Source organism: Ambystoma mexicanum, chromosome 6p (assembly GCF_040938575.1).
Source record: "Ambystoma mexicanum isolate Mex_15411 chromosome 6p, UKY_AmexF1_1, whole genome shotgun sequence".
Classification (NCBI taxonomy): domain Eukaryota; kingdom Metazoa; phylum Chordata; class Amphibia; order Caudata; family Ambystomatidae; genus Ambystoma; species Ambystoma mexicanum.
Genome location: NC_090935.1, coordinates 1436450702 through 1436464640, shown reverse-complemented (window position 1 = coordinate 1436464640; position 13939 = coordinate 1436450702). Strand labels below are relative to the sequence as shown.

At 47.0% G+C, this 13939-nt stretch overlaps 1 protein-coding gene and 1 pseudogene across 2 annotated transcripts in view; both read left to right on the top strand.

The window, feature by feature from the left end:
- Window positions 1-13939, top strand: part of CFAP299 (cilia and flagella associated protein 299) — a 2370083-nt gene that overhangs the window by 585141 nt on the left and 1771003 nt on the right. The gene's annotated exons all lie outside the window — the stretch shown is intronic.
- Window positions 5489-5959, top strand: LOC138511057 (large ribosomal subunit protein eL32 pseudogene; annotated as a pseudogene).

The window sequence follows — 13939 nt, the reverse complement described above, 5'->3', positions numbered from 1 at the left end:
AGCCTGTGATGTTTGTAATTCCAGGCGCCGCCGGGAAGGAGGCTGCTGTGGAGAAAAGATAGCGTATATTAAAACAATAATTCGGCATTCATGGCGACAAAAGATCCCGCGGCAAAATGTCCCAGCGCCAAATTGGGTGCGCCAAAATGGGCGCGGCGAATCGGCCTGCGCCAAATCGGCCTGCGCCACATTGACAGCCTGAAAAAGGAGTATAAAGGGGATGCACTGCCACCTGCAGGAAGAAGTCAGTAACTACACTGTATTTAAATGTTTAGACAGTAACATGAGGTAAATCTTAAATCAAATGTTTAATCATTAAAATGATTACTGCATCATGATATAATATCAGATCAACAGTTTGTCACTAGGAGTAACATATACTAAATTATGCAAAAAAGATATACTCTGCCATGTTAAGAATAGGTGAATGATGACAAAAACCCATAACTTTGGCAAATGTTATCACAGTGCGATCACTCAAGTATCGATTTGTGTGCACTGACATCTAGATTATAGTAATATAGGTTGTATTAAGATAGCATATTTTGATACAAAATGAGGGTCCAAAACAATATTGGCATTTCTTCAATAGGAGTGGTTTTGACCCCCCACCTTTGCTGCGTGTCATGGGACTAAGAAAACCACACCTAGTCACGAGATAGGGCAGGAGTCAGAAAGATGTATAATTGCATGCACACAGGATATAAAGGCTTATTCTTATGTATTATAGGGAAATGGACATTGAAGTTTTTGGGAATGAACAGGCGATTGGAGAGCAAAACTGACATTGTTTGAAGGACTGACCCCCATAAAGATTGGAGACTATGGGCCTCATTACGACCCAGGCGGTAAGTTACCGCCTGGGCCGTGACTTTACCACCATGGCGTAAACTACGTTTACGCCATGGTGGTTGGCGGACTTAACGCCCCATTCAGACCTTGGCGGGGCGGTAAGTCCCCAATCCCCATTTACCCTTCCCCATTCCCATTTTTGCCCCATAGGGCATAATGGGAGTGGGGAAGGTGTTAATTACGCCACCGTAAATTACGGTGGCGTAATTAACTCCATGGTCCCTTAGCGCCATGGATTTTAACACCTGCTAAAAGCAGGTGTTAAGTCCGCCATGGCGCTAAGGGACCTCGTACTCAGGCGGTAAGGGTCGGCGCTGTTTACGCCGCCGTAAAACCCTTACCGCCTGAGTTGTAATGAGGTATGTCTTTGAGAGAAGGAGGACCAGTCTATGTTTGGAATTTGGTTTTCAGATAGCCACCTGAAGTTAGGTTTGCTGAAAGAATGATTCCAGGCTGAGTCCCCACCTGATTCTCCAAAATCAGAAGCCAAATTAAACCCCAAACAAAGACATCTGTTCTAAAGGGGCAGGGAACTCCAGGGAATGCAATTTGAGAGTAGGAACACAGGTACTGATAATTTAAATGTCCTGTGTCTTCGAAGTTGAATGGTATCCAAGTGAGTTTTTTTTTTTTTTTTTTAAGTCCAATGTATTTTGTATTGAGAAAGGACATTTTAAACTGAAGGGAATTTTTGCTGCCCTTTAAATGCAGAACCTCCTTTGTAAAATGGAGTATAATTTAAAACAAACTAGTGGTTTAAGCCAGTCTAGAGCCATGTTGGGCCATAGCGTTGTTGCCAAATACTATTGCCTATGCTGATATTGTGCATTAATGCAGCCGGGGCTAGGTCACAGATTTTGTGCAACAAAATTAGTGTAAAGATTTACTTCTTTCAAACAAGAATGTTGCAAAGTTTTAAATCCCTGCAGTCCCTTACCTTTAAGTGCACAAATATACTTCTGTGTAATTTGGAAGGGTAGGTGGTTTTGACATTGTACATTCTACCGGAGAAGGTTACAACTGCAGCCCAAAAACACATGACGATGGAAAACATGCAGACACCTTAAACGCTGTGTAAGCATTCATAGACTGACAGTTACACGCACAAATATATTGAAAACAGTGCGCACACAAACACGGTGAATTTAAAGCTGCATGCGTAGCTGTATTCAACATCACATACAGACACAAGTAAAGACTGAAAGTAACATTCATGTATTTTGAGAACACTCTATACATGTGGGTTCAGAACAAGGTAAACAAATCCTTGAGGACATTTTCGAATTCAAACCTACATGAGCCAAATACATGTGACTATTTTCTACATTAAATGACCTCCACATATTTATTCACACAATTCATTCCCTACCTCACACCTGCATAGGGGAGTCAAATTGAATGTCCCATGTACTTTACCATATTACCGATACCATACTTGCCATGATACTAGAGAAAAATGGGTATCCCGAAAAGTGGTTTGAAATGTTTCCATGTAAGTTTTCATACACTGACTGAGAAGCACTGGCTGAGAAGCTGCAATGTTAGCATTGAAGTAAAATTGTATTTCAGAGCTCAAATAATGTAGAAGAGTATTTATAATGCTTAGTATTTTTTTTAGAGTTCAGTATCTCTATCAAAGGAAAATGAATGCTTGTGTGAACTGATAATAGTGAGATTCCTATAGGCAGGTGAATTCCTTTTGTTGAATATTTGGTTTTGGCATCAATCTAGAGTTGTAATGATGTCTAGGGCAAAACTGGAGGTACCGTTAATTGAAGTTACATTATCATGGGGTTGGATTGTATAAATGGGAATGTGAGACTGATAAGGCATGTCTATGCTAGTCTGTAAGAATTTGCTATGAGTAAGCCAAGAGACAAATACCTTTGTCATATTCAATGTATGAGTAGTGTAGGAATAGTTTGTTATTATATAAATGTAACTTTTCATGAGGCCCTCAAGTATAAAAGATTGAAATCATGTTCTGTGATGTCACTTACAGCTAGGTAAATACATATGCAAATTAGGGGGCCTTCATGTCTTTTGGAGCACAGGGCTTCTCAAGGACTGGCCCAAATTCAGGCAGACAAAATACCTTAAAACTAAAAGCAAGGCATGCTAGTATTGCAGTTAGGAAAAACCTACATCACCTAGATCTTAGTTTCCTAGGTCTCTGCTTTGCGCATATTTGCATGCAGCAATCATGCAGTTATTTCTGCGAGGCATGCCTTGTGGGCTGTGAGGGCTGCTGCGGTGCCTGGACATGGTAGGAGCCAGCAGTGCTTTAAATATTGAAACAAGTAATTGTGCTGGTGAGATTGTAAAACCTTGAGTAAATACAAGCTGATCCATGCAATAGGTTTCCCGGTTATGTCGTGATCTGTACCCCAATAGATTGAACATTTCATTGATGACTAGCTTTCAGATGACCAAAGTATGTTGGTAGCATGCCTTTTAAATCCTTGATTCCCAATAAATCACTTTGAAATGCTGCATAAATAATCAGCAAATGGCATGCATACTTCATATATTTGTAGCGCTGCCACATCATTTAAAGAGAAAAGAGATTGAGAATTTACTGGTATTTCACAGCCAGGTGTCTTGAATTTGATACTTTTTGATGGATAATATCCGAAAGGAATGGGACTGAGATCATTAGTATGCCAGCACCGCAATAGAATGCCCATTCACTTTCGATATAATTGATTGCCCCCGCTTCCCTAACCTTGTAGTAATAGGGGGCACCAAAGAACTCACAGGATTCCGTATGATGGAAGGATTTCACTTAATGTTTTAGCCAGATCAAGGGTCCTGTTGGTTTCTCACTACACTTTTAGTAAGGTGCTCCGGGACCCTCTGGGAAGGGCCAGTGCTGAGCAGAAATTCAAATAAAATATATAATAAATAACATATTAAATGTGCAACACCTGATTCCTTGTGTGCAAAGAAAGTGGTACCTGAAGTAACCCTGACTTACTCCTGAACTACTACTCTCTTTCCAGAAGTAAGGCAGAGTTACTCCTTGTAAGTACTTTGTGAATCAAATGGTCTCGCTCCTGGAATAACTCCAAAGTAAAGACTTGAACTTATGTTCTAACTTAGCACAACACTTTGCAAGAGTTTGGCATGCACACAAATGCGTCCTTTTACTAATTATGGATTTCTCTTTGTTTACCCATGCATTTGTTCTCGTGTGTGTTTGTTCAGAAATATAAATAAACACACAGCAAATTGGTCCATAAAGGGATCTTACAGTTTCAGTACATAAATGCTGTTATGTTATGTTATTTGGCATTTATATAGCGCTCTATATTTAATTGGTATGATCTCAAAGCGCTGGTAGGTTGAACGCCCTCGGGACTGTAGTCCAGGTCAGTTGAGAGAATAAGGTGTTGCAGGGTGCTTGGAAGCACCAGTTATGTGTGCAGCTGATGTTGGTGTGGTGGTATTGATATCATTTGAATGTGTGCAGTCTGGCGGATGGACACCAAGACTGGGTTCTAGCTGCGTTGGGCCTGCAAGATACTCTTGTGTGCAGCTAGGCCGGATTGTCATGGGATATAGCTGCGTTTTATTAGAATGATGAGGTGTTTGTGTGTTAATGTTCGTATGTGAGCAGCTAGGACGAAATTGATCGAGGGGTATAGCTGCACTCTAATTGAGTGATGTTGTAGAGAAGAGAGTAAGCGTAGTGATATGGGAGGTGAGAGTTTGGGTTGAGTTATGATCTAAAACATAGGTAGGTAAATTAGGCCCTCTGGGACCGTAGTCAAGGTCAGTTGAGAGAATAAGGTGGCATAGGGTGCTTGGGTGCACCAGTTGTGTGCAGCTGATGTAAGCTGCATCCTAGCATTTAGGTGTGGTGGTATTGATGTCAGTTGAATGTGTGTAGTCTGGCGGGTGGACGCCAGGACTGGGTTTTGGCTGCCTTGGGCCTGTAGGACACGTATGCGTGCAGCTAGGCCGGTTTGTCATGGGATATAGTGGCGTTTTATAGAATGATGAGGTGTTTATGTGTTAATGTTGGTATGCGAGCAGCTAGGACGAAACTGATTGAGGGGTATAGCTGCACTCTAATTGTGTGGTGGTGTAGAGAAGAGAGTAAGCGTAGTGATATGGGAGGTGAGAGTGTGGGTTGAGTTATGATAAACATGGGTAAGTAATTTACAGAACTATCTCAGGTGGAATTTTCTAGTTGTGAGTCGAGCGGGTGAGAGCAATTCTAATTGTGCAGCGCATGCACCTGAGTCATAGTGCTATCAGAAGGGGCACTTTCTAGGTTTGGTTCAATGCAATGCTAATAGTTCCTAACTATTTTCTAAGTGTGAGTCAATGTAATGCTAATAACTTCTAGCATATTGGATAAAGTAGCTTACTACTGATGATGTGGATCAATCTTGCAAGAACAATTCCTAAGTGTGTAAATAAATCACAGTATCATAGCATGCACCCTCTAGGTTTGAGTCAATCGTAGTAAGACTGGTTCTAGGAGAACGGCGCAGGCAGGCAATGCAGACTAGTAGATTCAAAGTACTATCGCAGTGGGCACTTTCTAGGTTTGGTTCAATGCAATGCTTATAGTTCCTAATAATAAGTGTGAGTCAATATAATGCTAAGAACTTCTAGCAATGCTCTTCCTTCAGCCTCTCGACTGAGCAGGCAGACGTTTTCGAGCCGCAATGATGGCTGCCTCAAGACCTCTTATCAAACCGAAGATACTCAAGAAAAGAACCAACAAGTTCATTCGTCACCAGTCTGATCGTTATGTTAAGATTAAGCGAAATTGGTGTAAACCAAGGGGTATTGATAACCGAGTACGCAGGAGGTTTAAGGGACAGATTCTGATGCCCAACATTGGTTACGGTAGCGATAAACGGACCAAGCACATGTTACCGTCTGGATTCCGCAAGTTTCTGGTACACAACGTGAAGGAACTGGAAGTTCTCATGATGAGTAACAAGTCTTTTTGTGCTGAGATCGCCCACAATGTTTCATCCAAAAACCGCAAGACCATCGTAGAGAGGGCTGCTCAGCTCGCCATCAAACTCACAAATCCAAACGCCAGATTGCGCAGCGAGGAGAACGAGTAGACTGTCCCCATGTCTGTGCAGCTCTGTTTGTCAAATAAAAAACTGTAAACTCCAAAAAAACAAAAAAAAAAAGAACTTCTAGCAATTTTCTGACTGTGTTGAAGACTAGTGAATTCACAGTACCATCACAGATTTTGAGAATTCTGTACGGTGGGAAAGAGGCTCAGGTCCCACAATACACCACGTTTCACCATACAATAGACAAAGATGTAGGCCATACCTAGACTCGAGTGTCCTGCAAAGCCGTGAAGAGGCCTAAGTTTCACAATACACTACGTTTCATCATATAGCAGATAGAGATAGAGGCTATGCCTAGATAAGAGAGTCTTATACAGTGGGAGAAAGGTCTAGGTTCCACAATAGGTGGGTCTCAAAATAGAACAGCCAGAGATGGAGGTCACACCTAGATTTGAGAGTCCTGCAGAGCGGGAGGAGGCCCCAGGTATCCCAATAGATTACGTTTCACCTTACATTAGACAAAGGGGAGGCTGTACCGAGAGTCCATGTTTGCTTAACATTCACAATTCTATGCAAGTGCGGGACCTGCCAAAACCCACAACTCTATCCAAGTGTGGCATCGGTCAACTTTCAAAATCCTGTCTAGATGTGACACAGGCTAGTTTCCATAGTTCTATCTGAGTGTGGCATTTGCTAAGGTTCACATTTCTATCTAAATGTGGTGCTTGCTAACATTCCCAATTCTATCCAAGTGTGGCATTTACTTAAGATTCATAATTCTATCCAAGTGTGGCATTTACTTAAGATTCATCATTCTATCTAAGTGTGGCATTTATTTTGCATTCACAATTCCATCTAAGTGTGGCATTTACTTAGCATTCACAGTTCCATCCAAGTGTGGCATTTACTTAAGATTCATAATTCCATCTAAGTGAGGCAATTGTTAATGTTCACAATTCTATCCAAGCGTGGCATTTACTTCACATTCTCAATTTCCATCTAGGTGAGTCAATTGCTAACATCCACAATTCTATCCAAGTGTGGCATTTACTTAACATTCACAATCCAATCTGGATGCGCCGTAGGCAAACCTTCACAGTTCTAACTAGATGTGATACTTGCTAACAACCAGAATTCTATGTAGATGCGACACAGGCTAATGTTCACAACTCTATGTTCTATGTTATGATGTAAGGTAATGTAGAGTGGCAGGGCTTTCTGGGGTGATTGCTCTACTCCCCACCCATGCCACACTTACTTTGGGAGTTGCTTCTGGTTGACGGCTGGCCACTGGCTTCCCCTGCTGACACCTGCAGACACAATCTGGAGCTGTCTCTGTAGGAGCTGCCCTTTCCCTTGGGGCCCTTAGCCGCAAGGGCTGCCGGGCAGAGGGCTGCCCTGGGAAGGTCAGTCATGACCAGGTGGATTTACCATTCAGGGGAGTTGGGCGGGTTGGGAGGCGGGAGGGCGGCACTGGGAAAAGGCCAGACACAAACAAAGGACTACACCCCACGGACTGCACCCTCTGGATGCAGGCCAGCACAGAAAAACAGGGTCAGAAGCCACAGAAACACTAGACAAAGCCACCAGATTAGCACACAGTGCCCACCAAAAACTATTGTAAAAACACTCACACTACTCCAATAGAGCACATAAAGCAGGCCAAAATGGATTACAATCATTGTGCAACTACTCACTCAGCATTAAGCAGCCCCTAAAGCTGCTTCCAAAGTGGTTTCCCTGCCAGATCTGTCTAGAATTTACAAAGCCATGAACCCTTAACCAAGCCCCTACCTCAAAACATTACTAATGCAAGATGACATCATAAATGACCTAGCTGTTGACATCAACAATTGCTTCATCAATACCATTGCTAAACACTTCCGCTCATATCGATGTGAATCCACATTGCAACCTATTTTTAAAATGTAGCCACTTCTCAGGTTAATATTTGCATATGTGTTGCTTCCTGGCACATTTCAGTAAGGTGCAGAGTGGAAGTTCACGTGCTATGTATTTCTATTGTTGCTTCAGGCATTAAGCACATATCAGCTGGACTTAAAGCTCACATGCAGCACGCTCATCTCCAGAACGGGACCATACTGGGCGATGCAGGTTCCTAGTGATTCCATCGACAGCCAAACCATCGACAACCATACCATTGACAAAAAAAGCATCTTATAAAAAACCATTGAATGTATTTTTTAAAAAAATGTTTCTCTTTTTAAAACATTAAAACACATTTTTACTAAACTATTTACCATTTAAAAGAATGCATTCAATGGTTTTTTTTCGATGCATTTTTTTCAGTGGTATGGTCTGTCGATGCTTTGGATTCGACGCAATGACCGGATACCGGCGATGCAAGCTTGAGTACCCAGTGTGGCCGAATCGGCCCTTCGTCCTTCCCAGGTTGATAACGGAGCACTACGAGCGAGTCATAATTATTTTATAAACTATAACAGTGCTTTGAAGTGACTCACCTGCAGCACTATCTGAGTGACTAGATTATTATTATGTGGCAAATGTACAACTGTGCTTGGAGGCCTCTCCTAACACTTGTACAACCCACTATTGCAGCCAGTAGTCCACATAACTTAAGAATTACCGTGGCCCAAGGGAGATAAAAACTTTAGTTACCAAGAGGCAAAGTAGAATCATAATTGTAGGATAAAAATTCATCCCACCCCACTAGTATGGATGGGGACAATTGACAGACCTGCCCATTGTCACTCATCTGGCCACAGTACTACCAGTACAAGAGTTGCTGCTGGTGATTTTTAAAATGGAGTAAATATTTGCTACGAATATGTGGAAGTGACTGAGCATAGAGAGGGGGGCAAGCAAATATGGGGAGTCTATGGATGGGTTTCTACCCACCTGTGTGTCAAACCCCCCCACCCTTCCCCCTGCTTGGCGAGGAGGTCTGACAGGCTTGTGGACCTAGGAGACAATCTCCCTCCCCTACACATTACAATGTCAGCCCCGGAGGAGGTACATGGGAGATCCTCTGGAGCACTTCACTGCGCTGCATCACATATCAGGGGTCAGTCATTGGTGGACTATATTTCCCAGAATCCCTTCCTTGAGAAAGTTGTCCTCCTTAAACCTGTCCCAGTATACCTTACTAGGGAAAACAGGCATATCAGCTAGTTATGATGCCAAGGGAAACTCAGGGTAGGCGTAACCTCCAAATGGAAGCTGGATCATGTCCCTTTAAGGGAGCCTTAGAAACCGGCTTTAGCCCTGGAAAATGTAAACTGTTACTCTTTTCAATGCTACGGGGTCCACAGGAAATGCCAAAACATCCAAATTGCATAAACAACATAGTAATCCTACGTCCCGTCCCCTTTCCTCCATACTTATGGGACATCTCTCCGTCCTGTGGGACGGGACCGGTGCACTTTGTAAAAAGCATCCACATTTTTTTCAAAAATGTGTCCCTCCTCTCTTTCCTGCGCGGGGCCTGGCACGCGGCCGTAACCCCGCCCACCTTGGCTCCACCCCGCGCATCGCCCATCAGTCCTTTTCTCCTCACGATCGGGGCCGGACGCACTTGCATCCTCCGAAGATTTTCTTCCCTTTTTTCCCTCTCTGGCTCTCGCTAGTGTTCGTTTACTAGTCTGTCTATGTCTTTTAAACTAGATTTTCCAGACTGTTCATCGTGTCACCGTCGCTTCGCGAGGGCGGATCCCCATCCCCTTTGTTTAGAGTGTTTGGGTCCGGAACACCGTTGGGACTCCTGTTTTTACTGTGACTCCTTTTCGATCCGGGCACTTCAACGTCGGTTGGAGCGGTGGGAGGAGGTGTTCGGACGGACTCCTCCTTCTCATTTTCAGGCGTTCATCGACGAGAAGAAAAAATGCCCGGTAAGTTCTTTAATTTTCAGAGCACGCCGGCCGGGGGATACCTTCCAGGGTTCCTCTGGAGCTGGGAGGGGCGTTGATCGCTCTGTTACCGGGGTTCGCCCTGAGGTGCCTGTCGGGCCTAATAATTCTACCGGATGTTTCTCCGAGGGTCTCCGTAAGGGGCCTGTGATCAATGGAGTACACTCCGAGGCCCCTCCTGTGGAGGCGGTGTGTAGACCCAGTTCTACTGAGTCGTGGGGTACCGGAGCTTGCTCTGAGGCCGCTCTTTGGGCTTCCCTCAAAAACAAAACCGGGGTACGCCCGGAGGTCTTGGCTGGGCTTGAGGTTACCGAACGGATGTTCGAGTCCCGTGCCGATAAGGCTTCTACCGGGCCTAGGTCCGAGGTCCCTCGTACAGAGGCTAAGGATACCAACAGTTCTGAGGGGCCGGGCAAGGCCCTGTCGGTGACAGCGCACTGTTCCCGCTCTTGTGGTGACACCAGATCTGTTGAGGGGGCAAAGAAGAAAGTTTCTTCTTTTACCGGCAGTGCTGAGGCTCTTCCTTCGAAGGCTCAGTTGGCGTTGGTATGTCGCAGAAACATTCCAGGCCTCATAGTACCGGCTCGGCCGAGGTTCCTTACGTTAAGGCTAAAATTAAGACCCTTGATCCATCGACAGGGACCTCTGCCTCACTTCCTCACTTGCTGCAGTTCCCCTCAGATGAGGACAAAATGGCGACCGTTCCCGCCACGACCACAGCGGCCATTTTAGGTACTATCCCTACAACTATGCCATCGGCCCCTGGTGTAGGGTTCGTTCCTTCGGGTGAACCTAAGGTCCCTTGTGCGCATTATTACCGGCTGGTTTATGATTGGAACGCCCGGATGCCTCTTCCGCACAATGTTTCGTTGCCCGCGGGGGCGGCTCCCTTGATTTATGTGGATATGTCGGCGGAGGGGCCGGTGTGGCACCCTTCCCCATTATGTCCCTGGATTTGTCCACCTCATGAGAGGCCTCCTCAGGTTCCGAAACAATCTCCTGAGGACGCCTTTTTCAGTAAATTTCAAGCGCTTATACGCACCGACCCCATGAGGTAATATTTCAAGGGGCTTTTCAAGGAGATATGTCCACCCGCGCATCCGGCTCCACCCGTTCCGACGGTGGTTCTGCCGGCGCCTCCCTTGCCCATGGTGCCTCCCCCTACGCTTCCGCCTGTGCCACCATTGTCCCCAGTGGACAAGGCAGTGCCTGACACGGCTCAGCAGGATCCGGACCTGTCAGATGACCCTCAAGGCGATCAGGACAACAAGGACCTGCCCCGCTCTACCAGAGCTTTCCATGACCGGGTACTGGACATGATGAGGTTCTTAGATGTTCCGGTGCCCGAGGCACCTGCTCTGCAGGAGGGCGTGCTTTCTGGGGCGTTCACCTTGTCTCCTTTGGAGCGTACCGGCCTATTCTTGCAGAAGGACGTTCTGGCCGAGGTCAGAGTTGATGCGAGGTACAGGCTACATTCCTCGGAAGAAGTGGCCTTGTCGTCTTGTCCGCCTCCCTCCTCGACAGTGGTGGCTGCGGCCACATTGCAATCCAGACCTGCAGCTTCCTCCTCCGCGACGGCGACTCAGGTCTTGGGAAATGAGGACAAGCTCCTGGACTCCCTAGGGAGGAAAATATTTCCCAATTTGCCTTGCAGCTCAGGCAGGCCAATGCAGAATTGATTTTGGCGGGAGCTAACATGCGGATGTGGAGAGGCCTGTCGGAGTTTGAGGAGCACATTCCGGTCGAGAAGCTGGAGGATTTCAGAGGAGGCCTTTCCGATGCCAGGGTCTTGGCCCACGATCTCCTGGAGGCTGCGGCCAATCACGTAGATACCTCGGCTCGGGGTCTGATGCTAGGGGTTGATACCTCGTGGCAAGCATGGCTACATGCCACTAAGTTCTCAAAGGAGGTGCAAGACAAGGTTCTGGACCTTCCATTTGATGGTAAGGAGCTTTTTCACTCTTCTACTGATGTAGAGCTCACCAAAACCAAAGACAGCACTCAGACGGCCAAATCATTGTCTGTTCTGGTTAAAGCGCCCTTCAAGGCTCAAAGGCCATTGTCGCAAGGTCGACCTTCCTCTGGTTTTAGGGGCTTCCTCGACCGCAAAAATCGCAGAGTGGATACTCCTGCGGGGAATAACTGCCGTAGACAACAGCGTACGCAGTATTTCTCCCGCTCCTCAGCCTCCTCATCAGGTTCAGGTGGCACTGCCACCGATAAACCTGCCAAATGATGGTTTTCCGCGCTCGCACGAGAGCCCGCCGGGAGGACGCATTGCGTCTCATTGGAAGGCGTGGCAGACCATCACAGAAGACAGTCGCTCGAGCGGGCTTCCGCTTACCTTTACCCCCTACCCCACCTCTCAACCCTCCTTTTCAGCTGTCGGGCTCACCCTCCCTCAAGGCCAAGGTTCAGAAACTTCTGCTCCTCAGAGCTGTGGAACCCATTCCTCTTGGGGAGCGAGGGGAGCGCTTCTACTCCCAGCTGTTTACAGTGCCCAAACCCAACCAGGCTGGTCTGCGCACCATCCTAGACCTTTCCCAGTTCGATCTTTCCCTGCCCCAAGAGAAATTCAAGATGATCACGCCCGGCCAGATTCGCTCCTCGTTGCAGGCGGGCGATAGGCTCAGCGTGGTGGATCTTCAGGATGCATACATGCATATCCTGATTTGGAACCCACACAGGAGATACGTCAGTTTCTCTTTGGGAGAGGAGCACTTCCAGTTTTGGGTGCTTCCTTTTGGCCTCAGTTCGGTGCAGCGTGTCTTCACGAAGATGATGTCGGTGATCGCGGCCCATCTTCGTCTCCAGGGTATCCATGTGTATCCCTATTTGGACGACTGGCTCCTATGCAGCCCTTGCCCGTTGGCAGCAGCGGGCAACCTCCAGTCTCTCCTTCAGCTCCTGTTCCATCTTGGGCTGTCGGTGAACTGGCGGAAATTCTCCATGACGGTCTCACAGGACCGGACTTTCCTGGGTTTTCGTTGGAACACGATAGACTGCCGAGTGTATGTGACCGGTGACAGAATGGCGGATCTGTTGGCCACGTGCCAGATGTTTACGCTGTCGGAGAGCATGTCGGGCTGGTGGTTCCAGAGGCTTCTGGGCCTCATGGCCTCGTGTGTACTGGTTCTTCCTCTTGCTCGTCTCAAAATGAGACGGACCCAGATGGCTCTTCGGAGTTCCTGGCGTCAGGCTGTGGACCCGGATTCCAAACGGATAATTATTCCAGATTCCATGAGAGTGGACCTGGACTGGTGGTCTTCTCTCAGCAACCTGTCAGTGGGCGTGGGGTTCCAGGACCCAGCCCCCATGGTGACGATCACGACAGACTCCTCCCTTTTCGGGTGGGGTGCGATGTTAGATCTTCTTCAGGTCTCAGACCTCTGGTCACCTCGGGACAAGCTCCTGCACATAAATCAATTGGAGCTTCTGGCGAATTTTCTGGCACTCAAGGCGTTCAGACCTCTCATTGTCAACAAGGTGGTCCGCATAAGAACGGACAATGCGGTGTCAATGTACTACATAAACAAGCAAGGGGGAATGAAGTCTCCCCCTCTCATGGATCTGTCCATCCAGATTTGGGAGTGGGCCGTGCTTCATGGGGTCTGGCTGCTTGCAGTGCACATCCCGGGTCGGCTGAATGTCACTGCGGATGCCCTCAGCCAGCGGACAGTGGTCAGCTACGAGTGGGAGTTGAAGGCGGAGATCCTCTCATGGATTTTCTCGCGTTGGAGCACACCGGAGGTGGACCTCTTTGCCACGGCGGTAAACAAGAAGCTTCCTCAGTACGCCTCCAGAGGGGGGCTGGGAGCCTCCTCTCTGGGGGACGCACTCGAGATCCCATGGCACAACATGAGAGCTTACGCCTTCCCGCCTCTTCCTCTGGTTCATCGAGCAATTTGGAAGTTGAAGAGTTCGGTTAACTGTTCTCTTCTACTGATAGCTCTGTGGTGGCCGGACAGGTTTTGGTTTTCAGAACTTCAACACCTGTCGTTGTGTCTGCCGATCAGGTTACCAGTAACTCCCGATCTTCTTCACCAAGGGGAACAGCAGATGTGGCACCCCTCCCGACAATCGCTCAACTTGGCGGCATGATGCCCGAGTTGACGGCTCTAGAGCCGTTGGGTTTGTCTGCAGATAACATGT